Consider the following 6,036-nt stretch of genomic DNA (forward strand, 5'->3'; position numbering starts at 1 on the left):
CAGTTTCGTCATAGGGAATAATACATCTAACTGCCCAGCCACTCAACCCGACCTAGCCCAGTTGGCATGCATACTTAACCACCACAACATGAGTATAAGGATTAAATCTATTGCTTTAGAAGATAAATGGAGTTCATAATGGCAACCATTTTCTAGCTTATACAATGGAAATCCATCCAAATATAGTACCAATTATGTGGTTATTTATGAAAATATGAGAAATGAAGACTTTTGTTAATTTGCTTATTTAGTAAATATTTATTGGCCTTTACACCTCTCCAGACAGTAGGCTAGTCTAGACATTTTATGTTGTTCAGTCTCAAATTCCTAAAGTCACATTTTCTATTTTAATATACATTGTCCCATCAGTCTCCTCATGGCAGCCATGACCTCCTTATTCCTTAGACTGTAGATAAATGGGTTAAGAAAAGGTGTGATAATGCTGTAAAATACAGCTATCACTTTGTCTTTCTCAGGGTCATGCAAAGAATGTGGTCTTGTATAGGTGAAGAGAGTAGTCACATAAAAGAGGCTTGCAACAATCACGTGAGAGGAGCATGTGGAGAAAGCTTTTCTCTGCCCTTTACCTGAGCTCATTTGGTATACTACAATAAGCACCTGGGCATAGGAAGCCAGAATGGCCATGAATGGCAGTAGGGGAATTATATGGTCACTAAAGAGGACAGTATACTCATACTGGGAGGTGTCTTGACATACCAAAGGCAAAAGAGAAGGGACTTCACAGAAAAAGTTGTTAATGAGTCAAAACTTACAGAATGGAAGTTGAAATACATATAATGTATGTACTAAAGCATTTGTAAAACTACTGGTCCATGCACATGTGACCATGGATAAACAAATCATCCTGCTCATGAGTACAGGATAATGTAGTGGGTGACAGATGGCTACATACCTATCATAAGACATGAAACCAAGAAGAAGAGCTTCAGTTCCACCAAGGGCCAAAAACAAAAAGGTTTGAATGCCACAACCTAAAAAACTAATGGTCTTGCTATCTGACAGGAAGTTGGCTGCCATCTTGGGTACAGTGGTGGAGATGCACATCATGTCAATAAAGGAGAGCTGACTGAGGAGAAAGTACATAGGTGTGTGGAGTTGAATGTCTAATCAGATGAGGTGGATAAGTATGATATTTCCCATCAGAGCCACTGAGAAGAGGATGGAAATGGTAACAAAGAGGGAAGGGTTCATTTGGCCATATTGGAAAAGCCCAAGAAGTATAAACTGTCTTCCAAAACTTTGATTTTCTGTCTTCATGGCTTAAATCAAAATAAGAAATCAGATAATATCTGAAGAGTCCATGTAATAAAATGTGATGTCCTTCAAGAGAAAACAAATGATTATTAAAGGCATTAGAATGTCCTTGAATCACCTTAGGTAACAGTATCTCTCCTTGTTCCTGTTTCTATATACCAAATTTGTGTGTATTCAGCAATGGCTACTTTGAAAAAAAATGACTGTTTTTTTTTTTAACTGTTTTCAGAATAAATATATGAAAGGAAAATTAAAAAATTCAGATGATTTGCCATCATAAGTTATTTTTCCCCTTGTAAATATTTTCAAGACGATAGACCAAAGATGTTCTCCCTTATCATGAAAAAATAAACTCTTTCACTCATTCATCCATATGAATAATTTAGCATGGCAATGTTGGTCAAAAATGGTATAATATTCTTAAAAATATTTCTTTTCTTCATTTTTTCAATTTTGAATTTTTATTGGCTATAAATTGTAATGAAAGTTATTACTTTTATGGAAGGAATCTTGAAGTTTTTATAAATTAGTTGGTGGTGATATTTATCTCTAAGGGTAGATGGGAAATTTTTGCCCAGGCAGTAAAAAATATTTCAGACCTTAGAGAGAGCTTGAGAATGAATCATTAGAATATAAATTAACAACTAATAATCTAAGTTTAATTCAAGGAGCATTACAAGAACAGTCAATTCCAAGCTAATGAACTGAATTGAGTGTGCCTTTACTTTCTGACACAAAACCTGACCTTTGTGTATTTTTAGACCAATAAAGACTTATGATTTAGAATCCCTTGTTCTAATAATATTGCTTTTTGTTAGGTTCGGTCAGTTGGTTCTGACTCACATTGATCCTATGTACCACAGAGCAAAACACTCTTCTGTCACATGCTATCCTTACAATTTTTTCTGTTTGAGTTGATTGTTGCAGCTACTCTGTTAATCTATTTAGTAAATTTAAATAAAATTTATTAAATGTGATCAGTATTTACTGTGTATCTATAATGGTGAAAACACAGTGATAACTTCTGGAACTCTAAAGCTGAACCAGATAGGATCTGTTCTTCAAAAAGTTTATAGTATCTCAATTACTCTGTGACAAACCATCTGTATAAGAAAGTGAGAAGAATGAGCATAGAGTGGAACTAATACAGTCAGATGTGGTAATTGCAGACTGGCATTTTGAGAAATCATGACATCTTAATGACTTTTGATAAAACGTTATATGACTTGATGGATAGGAAACAATTAGATCAGTTTGAGAAAAGACTTGGAAAATATTATGAATACACCCCTGCCAATATACGTATAAGCATTCAAGACCTCTTTTTTCTAATTACTCCATGAAATTTCTATAAAATTTGTTAAAACCCTGAGACACACACACATACACACAAGTACACACATAGAATAACAGCCTGTGGAAGGTAAATAATATTTTAGTAAGTGGGGTGGGAACTGGATAGAAATTTCCTGTAGAAACCTTGAACTAGCAAACAGTCTTAAGATTAAAAGGTCAGTACTTTCTGATTTTATCTATTTTTCAAAATATGCAAATTATCTCATTTTGAATGTTACAGAGTCCTTTTATATCAATAGGAGAAATTTAAACTACATTTGTGAGAAATGACAATTAGCAAAAACTTACCAGTTGTTCTTCAATCAAGATATGGAACCAAAGACTAATAATGACTTTATTAAATTTTAGATAATTATTTATATAAAAATATTACAAAAAAAATTAGGAAATTGAATAGCTTGTCAATAAAAAACAGTCTATTTTAGTGTATAATATGACAAAGAAGAAAATTAACTGACAACACAATGTTCAGTAATTGTTAGCCTGACTATACTAGGTTCAAAATGCTGTCACTTATACCAAGCCCCATATAAGCAAAGCAAATGAAAGCTTAAGTCTACTTCTTATAAATTCCTGACCTTCTCAGAAGCCAAATATAAGCTAAATAATTAGGACTTGCCTTCTGGACTTAATCTAGTACAAAATGTGCCCTGAATCTTATCTCCATCACCAAAATTGTTCAAAATAAAACTTCTACAAGATCACTTCTGGATATGAACAAAAAGATTTATTTGCAATCTGTGAAACAACCCTAAAGTTTAGATAATTGACTGAGCACTTAACCACAGCGCCACCACTCTTCTGTCAATTTAATGTATTCATGAATTGTATGTAAAGTTTATGAGTTCAAATACAAATTTAATCTTGGAGAAATTTTATTTTAAATGTTATATACCCTTAGTTAAATTTTATATAAATAATCACTTTTGCAAATTATGTAAGAAATATATTATATTCATTTAACGTATTCCAGAAATGATTTGACCCCTTTGAATAATCCTTCTTCATTATAGGTCCTAGTAAGATATAACAGTGTGTATCTCTAAAACAGTGAACACAGTTATATAAAATGAAGATGGATGCTTGCATAATTCAGGAATAAAACATAGATGCATCCTAACATCATTATGATTTTAATTATTTTGAATGTTCTACCCCAGCTCTGGTGGCATAGTGCCTAAGGTATGTGAATTCTAACCAGAAGGCTGATGGTTCAAACCCACTTGTCACTCCTCGGAAGGAAGATTGGGCAATCTACTTCCATATTGTTACCACTTAGGAAACCCAGGAGGGGTCACTATGAATAGAATCGACTGGATGACAGTGCATTTGGTTTGATAACCCATAACATGGGATATGAAAAATTAACATGACAATGACAAAAAAAGGAAAGATTACTTTTCCATTAAAAATCTTTCTTACTTTTGAAAGTCTGATAAATGAAAATTGTTGAACTTTATACAATATTTAATTAAATTATCATATAAACTACAGTTACAAAACAAGTAATATAAACTATAATATAATATGGCTATTTTCTTATATTCTAAATATTTTTCATATTACTGCTATTAATAATATAATAAAAAAATAAAACAAACTCACTTCTGTTGAGTTGATTCTGACTCATAGTGACCCCTGCTTGGATTTCCAAGGCAGTATCTCTATGGAAGTAGATTGCTCTGTAATAATAATACTCAAAGAAAATATTATTTTTAAATGATTATGCCAAAAACTAGCTTGTCTTAAAAATATAACAACAAAGCTAGAATATTACTGATAAATTGAATATCATTTCAATCTAGTACTTTGTAAACAAATTCATCTCAACATAATCTAAATTCCTAGATTAAATATTTCAGACCATGATGAAATTATTTTAATACAAAAGTGAAAGAAAAAGATCAAACTAAAAATAAGAAATTAAATAAAAATGTTGATAAGAGAATGAAGAGGACTAAATAAAACATATGAGATTTTATATTGGTAAAATTATGGGATAATTGGATGAGATAGAAAAAACAAAAATTAAGAAAATTATTGTTATAGAATTTATAAAAAGCTCTGATGGCCATGCATGGATTAACCTTCTAGCCTGCTAACTGAAACATTGGCAGTGGTTGTAACCTACCAGGAGCTATGCAGGAGAAAGATGTGGCAGTCTGTTCAGTAAAGATTTACAGCCTTGGAAATCTGGAGGTTAGTTCTGCTATGCCTATCAGGTCCCCATGAGTTGGAATTGACTAGATAGCAATGGGTTGATAGAAGCTATAAAATACATGTGAAGATATATCATAAATAAATCCCACCTTACCCATTGCTATGGAGTCAACTCCAACTAATAGCTACACCATAGGAAGGAGCTCTAGTGGTGTAGTGGTTAAGGCATTTGGCTACTAATCAAAAGGTCAGTGGTTTGAATATACCAGCTGCTCAGTGGAAGAAAGATGAGTCAGTCTGTTTCTGTAAATATTTATGGCCTGGAAACTCAACAGTGGTCACTATGAGTTGGAATCCACTCAATGGCAGTGAAGTTGGGTTTTGGTTTTGTAAAACAGACTACATCTGCCCCACAGGATTTCCCAGAGTGTAATCTTTAGGGATTAAAGAAAAAGTGCAGCCAGAATGCTCCTTAGAAGCGAGAATGGCCAGACTTCATCTCACCTACTTTGGTCAAGTTGTTAGATGGGACCAGTCCCTGGAGAAGGATATCATGCCTGTTCAAGTGGAGGGTTAGAGAAAAAGGGGAAATCTCTTCATGAGATGAATCACCAAAGTAGCTGCAACAATGAGATCAATCAATACGTGAATTGTGAGGATGGTGCAGGACTGGGCAGTGTTTCCTTATGTTGTACAAAGGGTAGCTGTGAGTCAGAATTGACTTGAAAACACTTGACAACAACAATCTTTAGGGAAGCAGACTGATACACCGTTCTCCTGGAAAGAGTCTGATGGGTTCAAACCCTGACCTTTGCATTAGCAGTTGAGCACTGCACCACTGCACCACCAGGGTTCCATCAGTGGTATGTTAGAAATTTTTCTTGTGCAAATAATTTTAAATATAATATGCATCTTTAGCATGAAATGTACTAAACATAACATACTTCACAAGAGCAATTTTGAATGATGAATGCGTGGTAAAAATAGAGAAGGGAACTAAAAAACATGAACCTGATGAGAGATTCTTCATGTCTTCAGAAAGTAGGTATGAAAACTAGACACATTACATAAACACATCTATGCATATGCCTCTATGTATATATTTAACTGAAAATAAAACACTTTACAAAATACTTTAAACCTCGGTCTTAAGATTCTCACCGTACATTTGTATTACTTCAAATATTTTACATATTTGATAACCTTTCACTATTTCAATAGTATTGTTGCACTGGCTCATCAAAC

General features: G+C 33.3%; 1 pseudogene; it reads right to left on the bottom strand.

Annotated features, from left to right (window-relative positions):
- Window positions 1–342: 342 nt before the first annotated feature.
- On the bottom strand, window positions 343–1,323 carry LOC122151872 (annotated as a pseudogene).
- Window positions 1,324–6,036: the final 4,713 nt, after the last annotated feature.

This window comes from Orycteropus afer, unplaced genomic scaffold (genome assembly GCF_000298275.1).
Source record: "Orycteropus afer afer isolate SDZICR_OR568_19922 unplaced genomic scaffold, OryAfe1.0 scaffold00840, whole genome shotgun sequence".
Taxonomy (NCBI): domain Eukaryota; kingdom Metazoa; phylum Chordata; class Mammalia; order Tubulidentata; family Orycteropodidae; genus Orycteropus; species Orycteropus afer.